Source organism: Cnephaeus nilssonii, assembly GCF_951640355.1.
Source record: "Cnephaeus nilssonii genome assembly, chromosome: 12".
Taxonomy (NCBI): domain Eukaryota; kingdom Metazoa; phylum Chordata; class Mammalia; order Chiroptera; family Vespertilionidae; genus Cnephaeus; species Cnephaeus nilssonii.
The window spans coordinates 77,802,080-77,817,521 of NC_137083.1; the positions used below are offsets into that span (position 1 = coordinate 77,802,080).

The window sequence follows — 15,442 nt, forward strand, 5'->3', positions numbered from 1 at the left end:
CTCAAGGCTTTTCACAAAACACTGTTTTTTGGTGTGACCGAATACTCAGACAAGCCTTCCTAGTAAATTAAGCCAGAGTTCTATAACAAAGGCATACTTTTAGGAATTTATCCTAAGACACACCAGTATGAAATAATTAAGAGTTAACATTTACTGAGCATTATCTTTCATACACCTGGTAAGTACTCTCTGCATGGATTATCTTTCAACCACACAACTTTATGATATAGGTCCTTTTATTATTATCCCCATTTCATAGATGAGAAAACTAAGGTTAGAAGTTGCCCGAGATTAGGGTTGCAAGATTTAGCAAAAATACAGGATGCCTGGTATATTTGAATTTTGGACAAACAGTAATACTTTAAGTATGTATGCTTATAGTACAAAATTATTCTTTATCTTAAATTCATATTTCAGGACTATATTTCATCTGGCAATTGTAAGGCCAAACTAGCACAGTCCATACACTAGCTCATCAGCCCAACCTCAAAGACCCTGGGTTTAACCACAATGCTCCTCCAAGGGCATTTCAGTGCCATCTGAGATCTTGGTAAAATGCAGATTTTGATTACTAAGCAGGTCCGCCAGGCGTGAAATCCAAGATTCCGCGTGTCGCCAGGCGAGGCCAAGGGGGCTGCACGTGGCTGGCGCTCCCGGGAGCGCTTTATTCTTCACTCCCCCAGCGACACGGGGACTTTCTGCACAGCTTCCTGGAGCGTATCGCTAAACCTTTACCTTTCAGCCAGCATTTCGCATTTATTTACCGTAAGTGACGCTGAACACCCTTTCATCTGCTAAGGGTATTGTGTTTGACAAAGCTTCTTATTAGAGGGGGAACCCAAAGGGGCCACGCGCGAGGCCTCGAGGACGCCCGGGGACCACGTTGGGGCGGCGGCGCCCACCGGCGGGTGGTGACGTCACCCGCGCGGCGCGGGGGCGAGGCCTCGGCTCGCAGCCTCGGCGCGCGCGCTCGCTCGAGTCGAGGCTGCGGCGCCGGCACTGGGCGAGCGCCCGAGGCCTGGGCGAGCCCGCGGCCACGACCGCGCTCGGCACTGCGTTTTCTCCCGGCTGTTCCGCCCGCGGCGGCTAGTGCGGCTGGACCCGGGCTGCGGTGGGAGGGAAGATGCCACAGCCCGAGTCCCAGAAGGCCGGGATCCTGCGTTGCCGGCGCCGGGGTGAGTAGCGCGCGGCCGGCGGCGGCGTCCGACCCGGCGCGGCCACCGTCCCCTCAGCGCCTCACGCGAGCGTTTCCGGCGCGCGCCCCGCACCGGGCTCCGAGGGCTGCGGGCTGCGGCCGCGCTCTCCGCGGTCCCTGAGCGGCGGGCCTGGCGGCCGTCGCGTGTGCGGCGTTTAAAAACCCGAGCACGGTTCTTCCGGCGGGGGTGTTGACCGAAGAGACTCCGGAGACCTCGGCGCCCGCCCCGAGTGACTTCCGGTGGGGCCGCTGCTCGGCGCTGGGGGGGTGCGGGTCGCGCCGGGGTCACGGTGGCGGGGCCGGGGCTGCCGGACGGAGCCCGAGCGGTGCGGAGGGATGGCGGAGAATTCCCCACAAAACCCGAGCGATCGAATAGCGCGCCCCCTCCCGAGCCCGACCCCCGGGCAGTGTTCACACCTCTCCCCAAGTGTCACCAGGAAAGGCTGTTGTTTGTATGCATTTCACAGCTGCTTCGTACCCGGTCCGCCGAGGCGTTTGGTGGATGAGCCTCTTACCTTTCCTTCTCATCTCTTGGCTGTGTCCGTGAAGACGCTGGGCGGGGGGTATTGTACAGCGCACCGCCTGTACTGTGAGGACCATGGAAACCTCAGGCCCACCCCGGTTCGGTAGACACCCCTTTGAGGACATTAACACTCCTGCCGGGCTGGCCTGGGGCTTGTCATCGAATACTTGGCCCGGCCTTCTGTTGTGAAGACATCTGGTTGGTTTTCAAAATATAAAATTAAACCATGGCTTTGAACAGCTGTTTATACTCCTGTGCACCCACGAGACACTGGTGCTGCTCTCGAGTCCCCCAAATCACAGTTTTAGACCAGACTTTTTTTTTCTCCCCCAATTCTTCCCTTTTATCTAGAAATAGCGGATGTTGAGGTCTGCTCTGCCGCCGTCTTTAGAAAAGCAGGAAACAGACAACCTGCCCTCAATACGTATAAAATTGAGCTTCTTGAGGGAAATGTCATGAAAAAGCAGATCACGCTTTTCACATCTTCTCTAGACAATTTCTGTGCTGTTCCTTGCAACTTGCTAACTTCAGAAATATACATATATATCATTTTAACCACTCTAAGTGTACATACAATTCAGACGCATTAAGTGCATGGACAATACTGTGCCACCCTCACCACAGTCTGTTTCCAAGCTTTTCATCACCCCAAACAAACGGTAGCCATTAAGCAGTAACTCCCCAATTGCCTCTCTCCATTTTGTCCAATTTGCCTGTTCTGGACACCTCTTAGAAGTGGAATCATGCAGTATTTGCCCTTTTGTATCTGACTGTTAAGGTCCAAGGTCCACCTAGGTTATTGCACATTGGAGACTTCATTCCTTGTTGTGGCTGAATAATACTCGGTTGCATAGCCGTATCACGATTTGTTTCTCCATTTATCTGTTGATGGGCACGGGTTGTTTCCACCTTTTGGCTCCTATGAATAATGCTGCTGTGAATATATGTTTACAGGTATGTTGGAGTCTCTGTTCTTTGGGGTAGGAATTGCTGGGTCATATGATAAATGTATGTTTAACTTTTCTTTTTTCTATTTTATTGATTTTTTACAGAGAGGAAGGGAGAGGGATAGTTAGAAACATCGATGAGAGAGAAACATCGATCAGCCGCCTCCTGCACACTCCCCACTGGGGATGTGCCCGCAACCAAGGTACACGCCCTTGACTGGAATCGAACCGGGGACCCTTGAGTCCGCAGGCCGACGCTCTATCCACTGAGCCAAACCGGTTAGGGCTATTTTTTTAATCCTCATCGGAGGATATGTTTAGAGAGAAAACATGGTTTGATCTAGAGCTGTGGAAGACAATGGAGAGGAGGTCTGCACTTGTCAACTTGACTGGACTTGGGACCCTAAAGGGGAGAGGGAGACATGCATCAGTGGCCTCCGGTTTTCTCCCTGACTGGGGATCGAACCTGAAACCTAGTGATGTGCCCTGAGTGGGAATCAACCTGCAGGACCAGAAGCAGCACACAGCAGGAGACGGGATGATCAGCTGAGCTCTGTCCTCCTCCCCAGGGCTGTTTAACCTTTTGAAGAGCTACCAAACTCTTCACATTTTGAAACTGCTTTCTTAAAGACCCTCGTGCCTTACTAATTGCTAAGTCTGATGACCTCCCACCTTAACGCCCTCAGGTTGACCTCTCTCAATTGTTGGGACACCGTGTTGTTGGTTAGAGCGCCCTCTGGAGGTTTTCACTTGGTGATTCTCCTCAGGTCCTTCATAGGCTCCTCCTCCTGCACACAAGAGGTCAGTGCTTGCTCCCTAATCCACTTTTGCTCTCTTCATTTCTTAAACCCTCCTCTGTCCATGTAACTTAAACTATAATTTTGATGTTTATTTTTAACTTCTCTCTGAGGATTAGATTTGAATTTCAAACTATGGGCAATATCAGTGTTCTCTTGAATGCCAAAACAAAATGCACTTGTTAATCCTCCCAAACCTGTTCTCTCCATGCTTCCTGTCATTAAGACTTGAAAGCTGGTGTTTTTATTCCCCCTCTCCCTTAGGGTCCCATGTCCAGTCAAGTTGACAAGTGCAGACAGTTCTGTCTCTGACCCTCCTCTTCGTTGACTTACACAGCTCTAGATCAAACCATGGTTGCCTCTTACTGGAATTTTTGTTATTGGACTCCCTGGTTCTAGATTTGTTTGTTTATGTCTTTATTGTAGTATTTTTTAGAGTTTGCTTTAGGATATGCCCAAGTTTTTCACTTGATTTATTCTTTCTTTAGGATTTTTTGTTCCTAGAGAAAGTAAGATTACTGACCAGGGGTATAAAGGTTTTTAAGGCTCCTTTGCCATTGTCAAATGTGCTTTTTAAAAAGGCCCAGCAGTTGCCCTAGCTGGGTGACTCAGTTAGTTGGAGCATCATTCCATACACCAAAAAGATGGTGGGTTCTATTCCCGACCAGGGCACATACCCCAGGTTGTGGGTTCAATCCCTGTTCAGGGTGTGTTTGGGAGGCAATGGATCGATGTTTCTCACACATCGATGTCCGTGTGTGTCTCTCTTTCTCTCTCTCTCTCTCCAAAATCAATAAAAAACATATCCTTGGGTGAGGGTTTAAAAACACACACAAAAAAAGGCCCTGCAATTTACATATAACTTCATCACTGATAAATGCGTCATTTAACTACTTGTACTTCAACAAGTATTAAAAATGTTGCTGCCTGGCCGGGCATGGCTCAGTGGTTGAAGCATCGACCTATGAACCAGGAGGTCACTGTTTGATTCCTGGTCAGGGCACATGCCCGGGCTATGGGCTCGATCCCAAGTGGGAGGTGTGCAGGAGGCAGCTGATGAATGATCTGTCTCATCGATGTTTCTATCTCTCCCTCTCCCTTCTTCTCTGAAATCATTAAAAATATATGTTAAAAAGTAAAAAATAAAAACATTGCTAATTTAAGAGTTAGAAAATAATATTTTTATTTGCATGTCTTTACTTATTGAGACTGAAGACTTTTCCGTATGTATTCCCAAGCTTTATCCAAGTTCTTTCATTTATGAATAGTTTGAAAAATGCTGTATGTAGATTTCCAGCTCCGGCATAATAGAATATAACAGGGTTTTTCTCAATTTGGCACTGTTGATATTTTGGGTCAAATAATTCTGTGTGGCTGAGGACCGTCTTGTGCATTGTAGGATATTAAACAACATTCCTGGCCTCTACCCATGAGATGCTAGTAAAATCCCTCCAGTTATGACAACCAAAAACGTATCTAAACATTACCAAAAGACTATGGATATTGCCAAATTTTTCCAGACATTGCCAAATATCTTAGCCCCTGGCTGAGAATCACTAGAGTAGAATAAGGAGAGTGGACTTGGCACTATGAGACTAGTATACAGGTACAATACATCCTTTTGACTACTCAGCATCTATACACACCCTTTACTATTCACTTCCATGTGAACATTCTGTTACCTAAATTAAATTGAAAAGTTAGTCTCCAATGAAACTTTTATTAAAACAAGGAGGAAGCAGAAGTGAGGAGAAAATATATACAAAAAAACCCACAAAACCCACAGAATCTGTGTCCTTTGATTCCACGCACAAGAATTAGCTGAGGACTAAATCGTGTAAGCACATTACAATCTCTAGGAACCAACATACATGGTGGGGCAAAAGTAAATTTATAGTTGTTCGTATGGAAAATAATACAATAATTCAAAACAATTTATTCTTGTATTATTTTCCATATGAAAACAACCGTAAACCTACTTTTCCCCCATCCTGTATCTATAGAACCTAGCACCTTAATATAAGGGTCATGGCCAGAGGAGCATTTGTTGGGTGATTAAGTTTTATTATAGAAAATTTAGACTTAAAATATTAACATATTTTTAAAAATCTATTAGTCAACTTTTTTTCATCTAAACCCCACCTATCTCTCCTATTGGCTGATATATGATTAGATGATTTTAGCAATATAAAACAAGTTCTGACCTCCAATTTTTAAAATACTTTTAAAAATTATATACATACTAGTGGCCCGGTGCATGAAATTCGTGCATGGGAGGGGGAGTCCCTCAGCCCGGCCTGCACCCTCTCACAATCCATAACTGCTGACTCATAACCACTCGCCTGCCAGCCTGATTGTCCCTAACTGCTCCCCTGCTGGCTTGATTGCCCCTAACCATCTCTGCCTCGGCCCTGCATCTGGGACCCAGGATTTCCTCCTCCAGCCGACCACAGGCACCCGGGATCCGGGCTTCCCACCCTCTGGTCAGCAGCCATAGGCACCCAGGCCAGCTGCAGCCACAGGGGATGGTGGGCAGGTGGCTTCGCCTGGGCTGCAGCCGCAAGTGCTCGCGCCGGGTACCGCGGGTTGGGAGGCTTCTCCATCTCCCGGGCCACAGCCAGCCGCAGGTACTGGTGCCCGGGACTGCGGGTGTGGGCGGCTTCTCCGTCTACCAGGCTGTAGCCAGCCGCAGGTACTGGTGCCCGGGACTGCGGGGTGGGCGGCTTCTCCGCCTACCAGGCTGTAGCCAGCCACAGGTACTGGTGCCTGGGGCTGCGGGTGGGCGGCTTCTCCGTCTACCAGGCTATAGCCAGCCGCAGGTACTGGTGCCCGGGACTGCGGGGTGGGCGGCTTCTCCGTCTACCAGGCTGTAGCCAGCTGCAGGTACTGGCGCCTGGACCGCAGGCGGGCGGCTTCTCTGTCTTCCCTGGGATGCAGTGTGGGCGACTTCTCCAGCTGGCTGCGGCCTGGGATCATGGGGCAGGCGGCTTCTTCATCTCTCAGGCCGCACCCAGCCTCAGGAGCTGGGGCCCAGTTTCTCCATCTCCCCCAGGACATGGGGCAGGCGGATATGAGGCTTCTCTAGCTGACTGTAGCCTGGGATCAGGGGGCAGGTGGCTTCTTCGTCTCCCGGGCTGCAGCCAGCCTCAGACGCTGGCGCCTGACTTCTCTGACCCCCACAGGCCTGGAGCGGCGGGGGGACGGGGCTGCCTCCATGTTTTCAGATTAATTTGCATACTCGCTCTGATTGGCTGGTAGTGTAGTGGAGTGATGGTAATTTGCATGTTTCTCTTATTAGTGTAGACTAGAGGCCCATTGCATGAAATTCGTGCACGGGGGCTGTGTCCCTCAGCCCAGTCTGCACCCTCTCCAATCTGAGACCCCTTGAGGGATGTCCGACTGCCCATTTAGGCCCGATCCCAGATGTCCGACTGCCCATTTAGGCCCGATCCCAGTAGGATCGGGCCTAAATGGGCAGTCGGACATCCCTCTCACAATCCAGGACTGCTGGCTCCCAACTGCTTGCCTGCCTGCCTTCCTGATTATCCCTAACCACTTCTGCCTGCCAGCCTGATCACCCCCTAACCACTCTCCTGCCAGCATGATTGATGCCTAACTGCTCCCCTGCAGGCCTGGTCACCCCTAACTGCCCTCCCATGAAGGCCTGGTCACCCCTAACTACCCTCCCTTGCAGGCCTGGTACTCCCCAACTGCCCTCCCCTGCAGGCCTGGTCGCCCCCAACTGCTCTCCCCTGCAGGCCTGGGTACCCCCCAACTGCCCTTCCCTGCAGGCCCGGTCACCCCCAACTTCCCTCCTCTGCCAGCCTCGTCACCCCTAACTGCCCTCCCCTGCAGGCTTGATCACCCCCAACTGCCCTCCCTTGCAGGCCTGGTCCCTCCCAACTGCCCTCCCCTGCCAGCCTGATCACCCCCAGCTGCCCTCCTCTGCTGGCCATCTTGTGGCGGCCATCTTGTGTCCACATGGGGGCTGCCATCTTGTGTGTTGGAGTGATGGTCAATTTGCATATTACTCTTTTATTAGATAGGATATTTATTGATTTCAGAGTGGAAGTGGGGGGAGAGAGAGAGAGAAACATCAATGATGAGAGAATCATTGATCAGCTGACTCCTGCATGCAATTTTTTTAAAGCAAACTTTTTATTTTAGAATAGTTTTAGATTTACAGAAAATTGCAAAGATAGTGCTGAGAGTTCTTATATATCCCACTAGAGGCCCGGTGCATGAATTCGTGTACCAGTGGGGTCCCTCGGCCTGGCCTGCAGGATCGGTCCAAAACCAGCTCTCCGACATCCCCTGAGGGGTCCCGGATTGCGAGAGGGCGCAGGCCAGGCCAAGGAACCCCACTGGTGCACAATTGGGGCAGGGAGGGACGCGGGAGGTTAGCCAGCCAGGGAGGGACTGCGGGAGGGCTCCAGGGCATGTCCAGCCCATCTGGCTCAGTCCTGATCAGCCAGACACCAGCAGCAAGCTAACCTACTGGTCGGAACGTCTGCCCCCTGGTTGTCAGTGCATGTCATAGAAACTGGTTGACTGGTCAACTGTCTGCCCCCTGGTGGTCAGTGCATGTCATAGCGAGCAATTGAGCGGCCTTAGCATATCATTAGCATGTTATACTTTGATTGGTTGAACAGCTGACCGGTTGACCGGACACTTAGCATATTAGGCTTTTATTATATAGGATACCAAGTTTCACTTATTAACAAGTTATGTTAGCATGGTACATTCATCATAATTAATGACCCAGTACTGATATATTATTAACTAGCATCCAGACTATTCAGATTTCCTTAGTTTTACCTAAAGTCCTTTTCTGTTCTAAGGACATTAGGTAAAAACAAAGGGTCGTATCTAGGATACCACATTGCATTTAGTCATCATGGTTCCTCAGGCTCTTCTTGCCTGTTTATCAGCCAAGTTTCTCAGACTTCCCTTGTTTTTGATGACCCGGACAGTTTTGAGGAATAATTAAGGGTCATTTTATAGCATGTTTGTCAATTGGGATTTGTCTGATATTTTTCTCAGTATTATATTGGGAACTTGGATTTGGAAGAAGAAAACCACAGAAGTAAAATGTCATTCTCATCACACCCTATTGATGGTTCATACTCTCATCACCATGTTAACCGATCACAGTTGAGGTACTGTTTGTCAGGTTTCTGCACTGTAATGTTACTTCTTTTCTCCTCTTTTTTTCCTACAGTAGTGTTTGAAAGGAAGTCCCTATTTCCTGCCCACATTTCAGGAGTGGAAGTTATGCTTCACTTTCTTGAGGGCAAAGTAGCTACATAAATTATTATGAATTCTGCAGGGAGATCTATTATATTCTACCTTATTTATTATTTATATATTTAATCACTTGTATTGTTACAGACTCAGGTATTCATCTTATACTTTGGGTTATACCACTTTATTTGGTTGCTCAGATAGTTTTTGTTATGGCCATTGTGAGCTCTTTCAGTTGATTCCATCTGTTCCTTTGACATACCCCCATTATGGGGTTTTGTTGTTCATTTTGAGGGTTTGTTTTTGTTCTTGTCTTTTTTGGATGCACTTCCTTCCTTGCTAACACTACAAGGTACTCCAGGCTCATCTTGTATATTTCCTGTCCCAGCTCTAGAATCAGTCATTTCTCCAAGGAGCCTTGGTTCCTTGTATTTTATCCTTCTCTGCTATTAGAAACCAAGATTTGGACACTAGGTGTGCTCGTGTTGCTGGGGTGTCGCCCTTCTAGGCCCTCTGAGCTGACAGGCAAGAAAATATATGTATCTAAAACTAACATGTTAAGCTAAACCAGGCGTCCTCAAACTACGGTCCGCGGGTCACATGTGGGTGTTTTTGCCGTTTTGTTTTTTTACTTCAAAATAAGATATGTGCAGTGTGCATAGGAATTTGTTCATAGTTTTTTTTAAACTATAGTCCGGCCCTCCAACGGTCTGAGAGACGGTGAACTGGCCCCCTGTTTAAAAAGTTTGAGGACCCCTGAGCTAAACATTTTTATACAATATCTTGAACTCTAACCCATTACTACATGGATCATTCTAGCCTTGTTTATCTGTAACTTTCTACTCCAACAGTTAGAAACTTGGCTTCCACCATCCATTTATGTAATTACTTAGTTCTAGTATGCAGTCATGCAAGCATAACAATTTTTCAGTCAGTGACTGACCGCATATATGATAATGGTCTCCCTATAAATGGTACCATCTATAATAACTATAATAATAAAAGCATAATATGCTAATTAGACCAGACAGCTGAAGGACCTTCTGGATGAAGCCGGGGCTGCGAGGGCCGAGGAAAGCCACCGCGGCTGTGAGGGACAAGCCCCTTGCATGAATTTTGTGCATCGGGTCTCTAGTAAGATTACAATGGAGTTGAAAAAAGATTTCTATCACCTAGTGACTTTGTAATGTCATAGCATGTATTTGTGGTGATGCTGGTATAAACCTGCTGCACTGCCAGTCCTACAAATAGATAGTATATACAGTATGTACAGTACATAATCTATATTATATATATATATATACTAGAGGCCCGTTGAATGAAATTCGTGCACGGGGGGCTGTATCCCTCAGTCCAGCCTGCACCCTCTCCAATCTGGGACCCCTTGAGGGATGTCCACTGCCCTCTCACAATCCAGGACTGCTGGCTCCCAACTGCTTGCCTGCCTGTCTTCCTGATTGCCCCTAACCGCTTCTGCCTACCAGCCTAATCACCCCCTAACCACTCCCCTGCCAGCCTGATTGATGCCTAACTGCTTCCCTGCCAGCCTATTTGCCCCTAACTGCCCTCCCCTACAGGTCTGGTCACCCCTAACTGCCCTCCCCTGCAGGCCTGGTCCCCCTCAACTGCTCTCCCCTGCAGGCCTGGATTCCCCCCTAACTGCCCTTCCCTGCAGGCCTGGTCACCCCCAACTTCCCTCCTCTGCCGGCTTGGTCACCCCTAACTGCCCTCCCCTGCAGGCTTGATCACCCCCAACTGCCCTCCCTTGCAGGCCTGGTTCCCCCACCCCCCAACTGCCCTCTGCTGGCCTCGTCACCCCTAATTGCCCTCTCCTGCAGGCTCGATCGCCCCCAACTGCCCTCCCTTGCAGGCCTGGTCCCTCCCAACTGCCCTCCCCTGCTGGCCATCTTGTGGCGGCCATCTTGTGTCCACATGGGGGCAGGATCTTTGACCACATTGGGGCAGCCATCTTGTGTGTTGGAGTGATGGTCAATTTGCATTTTACTCTTTTATTAGATAGAATAGAGGCCTGGTGCACGGGTGGGGGCCGGCTGGTTTGCCCTGAAGGGTGTCCTGGGTCAGGGTGAGGGTTCCCTTGGGGCGTGGGGCGGCCTGGACAAGGGGCCTGTGGTGGTTTGCAGGCCAGCCACGCTCCCCTGTCGACCCAAGCGGAGGCCTTGATATCTGGGATTTATTTATCTTCTATAATTGAAACTTTGTAGCTTTGAGCGGAGCCAAGCCTCCTGCTTGCTCCGTGGCCGCAGCCATTTTTGTTGGGATTTATTTATCTTCTATAATTGAAACTTTGTAGCCTTAAGCGGAGGCCAAGGCAGGCCAGGGCTGCGGAAGCTTGGCTTCCTCCATCGCCTGAGGCAACTCAAGCCTCCTGCTCTCTCCAGCTGTGTGGCTGCCGCCATTTTTGTTGGGATTTATCTATCTTCTATAATTGAAACTTTGTAGCCTTGAGTGGAGGCCTGGGGCCATCAGGGTGTGCGGAAAGCTTGGCTTCCTACATTGCCGGAGAAACCCAAGCCTCCTGCTCGCTCTGTGGCCGCAGCCATCTTGGTTGGGTTAATTTGCATGCTCACTCCTGATTGGCTGGTGGGCGTGGCTTGTGTATGTAGCAGAGTGGTGGTTAATTTGCATAAAACTCTTATTAGATAGGATATATGGCTAAGTGACCAGCCAACTGGCCAATAGGTATAACGTGCACTGACCACCAGGAGTCAGACGCTCAACGCAGAAGCTGCCGAGCGACAGCAACTTTGTAGAGTACCATCTTGCACTCTGGGACCCCTTGGGGGATGTCACAGAGCTGGTTTTGGCCTGATCCCCACAGGCCACACTGAGGGACCCCACCTGCTGGAGGGACTCCACCTGCCGGAGGGACCCCCTCACTCCGCAGACGCCCTTCGAGACACTGCGCTGCCCCAGGTGTGACGGCCAGGGAGGGACTGTGGGAGGTTGACTCCAGGGTGTGTCTGGCCCATCTTGCCCAGTCCTGCTCCACCCCGCCCCACCGGCCACCTTCTAATTAATTTCCTTTCAATGTGCATGAATCCATGCACCAGGCCCCTAGTATTTGATAATAAGTGATTGTTTGGTTTATGTATTTACTATACTATAGTTTTTACCCTTAGAGTACACTCTTTCTACTTATTAAAGTTTGTTGTAAAGCAGTATGCCATGCTATCCCAGCAGCAGTCTTATGTTTACCGTGTCTCATTTTTAAAAATTAAAATTATTAGGGCAACTTTGGTTAATAAGATTACATAAGTTTCAGATGTACAATTCTATAATACATCATCTGTATATAGTACTGTGTGCTAACCACCCAAAGTCTATTCTCCTGTATCCATATATTTGACTCCCTTTACTCTTTTCATCCTCCTACCTCTTTTCCTCCTGTCTAAATCTATGTTTTTTGTTCATTTATTGTTTTTTTGTTTTGTTTTTTGTTGTTGTTAATCCTCACTTGAGAATATTTTCCCATTGATTTTTAGAGAGAGTGGGAGGAAGAGAGAAAGAGAGAGAGACATCAATGTAAAAGAGACACATTGATTGGTTCCTCCTGTACATGTCCTGGCCAGGGTCGGGGATTGAGCCTACAACCCTTCATTCCGCAGGCTGATGCTCTATCCACTGAGCCAAACTGTTTAGGGTTGTTTTATATTCCACATATGAGTGAAATATGGTTCTTGTCCTTTTCCATCTGACTTATTTCACTTAGCATGATACACTTAATGTTGTCACAAATGGCACTATTCCAATCATATTTATGGCTGAATAGTATCCCATTACATATATATGCCATGTTTTCACCCAGTTATCCATCGAAGGACACTAAGGTTGTTTCCATGTCATGGCTACTGTGAAAAATGTTGCAGTGAACATAGGGGTACATACATTGTTATGGAATAAATGTTTTCAAATTTTTCGGGTAGATACCCAGAAGAAGGATTCTGGGTCATATGATAGTTCTGTTCTTTTTTTGTTGTTGTTAATCCTCACCCAAGGATATTTCTCCACTGATTTTTAGAGAGAATGGAAGGGAAGGAGAGAGAGAGAGAGAAACATTGACGTGAGAGAGATACATTGATTGGTTGCCTCCCACCTGCGCACTGATGAGGGCCAGGGATGGAGCCTGCAACCTAGGTACATGCCCTTCAACACTCTATTCACTGAGCCAAACCAATTAAAGCTGCTAGCTCTATTCTTAATTTTTTGAGGCCCCTCCATACTGTTTTCCATAGTGGCTGTACCAATTTACATTCCCACCAGAAGCATACAAGGGTTCCTTTTCTCCACAGCCTCTCCAACACTTGTTATTTCTTGTCTTATTGATAACTAGAGGTCTGATGCATGAAATTCGTGCATTCAGGGGGGTCCCTCAGCCCGGCCTGCGCCCTCTCGCACTCCGGGAGCCCTTGGGGGACGTCCGACTGCCACAGAGGCGAGAGAGGCTCCTGTCACTGCCACTGCACTGGCCAGCCGTGAGCCCAGCTCAGGGCTTCTGGCTGAGCAGCGCTCCCCCTGTGGGAGCGCACTGACCACCAGGGGGCAGCTCCTGCGTTGAGCATCTGCCCCATGGTGGTCAGTGCATGTCATAGTGACTGGTTGTTCTGCCGTTCATTTGATTTGCATATTAGCCTTTTATTATAAAGGAACAGTGGCCTGGTGCACGAAATTCGTGCACATTAAGAGGGAATTATTTAGAGGAAATATTTTAATATTGCTACTTGCCCTTTCTCCATAATAGAAGTGTCAGAGATGAAAGAAAATTAGTAAAATGTCCTGTCAGAGTCTGGGGCGTACAATGAGACCCAGAGTCAAGTCCCCGCCCACCTGCGCACGCCTCGAAATCACGTGAGACCCAGACCCGGCCAGCCCCACCCCTGTCAAGCCCTGCTGGAGGGGGGCGCAGCCTCAGGTCCCCCATCAAGCCCCGCTGGGTGGGGGGCACGACCTCACGTCCCCCGGCCCCAGTGCCAGGGTGGGGAGCAGCCTCAGGTGCCCTGGCACCGGGGCGGAGGGCGCAGCCTCAGGTCCCCCAGCCCGGCCTCGGGTCCCTGGCCCCGGCGCGAGGGTGCAAGGGGGTGACTACCATTTGCGTACTAGCTCTTTATTATATAGGACAGCCATTCTAACAGGTGTGAAGATGATGTTTCATTGTGGTTTTGGTTTTTATTTCCCTAATAGTTAGTGAAGTTGAGCATCTTTCATATATCTGTTCACCATTGACGTCGTCTTGGGAAAAGTGTCTATTGAGCTCCTCTACTGACTTTAAAAATTGGATTGTTTGTTTTTTTGTTGTTGAGTTGTATGAGTTTTTTATATATTTTGGATACTAGCCCTTTATCAGAGGTGTCCTTTGCAAATATCTTCTCCCATTTGGTTGCTAGCTTGTTTTTTTTTTTGTGTGTTTTTTTTTAATATTTCGGAGAAATAATATTTTTATTGATTTCGGAGAGGAAGGGAGAGGGAGAGAGAGAGATAGAAACATTGATGATGAGAGAGAATCACTGATCGGCTGCCTCCTGCACACTCCCTACTGGAGACTGACCCTGCAACCTGGGCATGCGCCCCCGACCAGAATCGAACCCAGAACCCCTCAGTCCGCAGGCCAACGCTCTATCCACCGAGCCAAACTGGCAAGGGCTAGCCTTTTGGTTTTGTTGATGGTTTCTTTTGCTGTGCAGAAGCCTTAAAAAAAAAATACATCCTATCTAATAAAGAGGAAATATATTAATTGACCCTCATGCCGTCGCAAAGATGGCAGCACCCACAGCCAATAAGGAGGAAATATGCTAATTGACTGTCACTCCCTCAAAGATGGCGGCACCCACAGCCAATAAGGAGTGAATATGCTAATTGACTGCTATGCCCTCAAAGGTGGCAGTGCCCACAGCCACAAGATGGCAGCACCCAGTCCCCTCAGCCCCGCCGGGGTGCCTGCCTCCAGAGTCCCCCAGGCTCCTCAGCCCCCCAGCTGCCTAGGTCCAGCCCGAGGTGCAGGCAAGCCTTGGATGGTGGCTGCCCATCTGCCCAGCACCGCCCGAGGTTCAGGTAACCAGGGCTGGCTGAGGCTTGTGCTGCTGGCAGTGGCAGCAGCAGAGGTGTGATGGGGCGTCGCCTTCCCCTGTTCACCAGGTCACCTCCTGACCCTGAGGGCTCCCGGACTGTGAGAGGGGGCAGGCCGGGCTGAGGGACCCGCCTCCAATGCCTCCAGGCCTCTAGTATCCTATCTAATAAAAGAGTAATATGCAAATTAACCATCACTCCATCACAAAGATGGCGGCGCCCAGTGCTCTCAGCCCTGCAGGAGTGCCCGGTCCTGTCAGCCCTGCTGGGGTGGGCAGTGGGCGAGTGGCATGGCGGGATCTCCCCTCAGGCGAATCCAGCCACTCCACTTGCCCGCCACTAGACAGAGAGTGGACAGCAGGGCGTGGCGGCTTCCTTCACGCAGCAATGGCGGTGAAGCCCCCAGACCCCGCAGACAGAGAGAGGACAGCAGGGCATGGCAGCTTTGTCGCCGTGGTGGTGGCAAAGCAGTCCGGCCCCACAGAGAGCAGAGAACCACTGATGGCTCCTGGATTGGAGAGGGTGCAAGTTGGGCTGAGGGACCCCCGCCCTGTGCATGAATTTCATGCATTGGGCCTCTAGTATATACTATATTTTTCAGAGAGGAAAGGGGAGGGAGAGAGACAAACATCAATGATGAAAGAGAATCATTGAT

The 15,442-nt window shown here is 49.4% G+C and overlaps 1 protein-coding gene across 3 annotated transcripts in view; it reads left to right on the forward strand.

The window, feature by feature from the left end:
* The first annotated feature begins 937 nt into the window (after positions 1 to 937).
* Positions 938 to 15,442, forward strand: part of GALNT11 (polypeptide N-acetylgalactosaminyltransferase 11) — a 74,341-nt gene continuing 59,836 nt past the window's right edge. Inside the window, exons 1-2 of one of the 3 annotated variants that reach the window (XM_079786351.1) lie at positions 938 to 1,175; positions 3,352 to 3,466. The gene's annotated coding sequence lies outside the window, so the exon portion shown is untranslated. Of the gene's footprint in view, positions 1,176 to 1,245; positions 1,436 to 3,351; positions 3,467 to 15,442 lie in introns of those variants that run through there. The other 2 variants (XM_079786349.1, XM_079786350.1) reach the window with 2 other exon arrangements.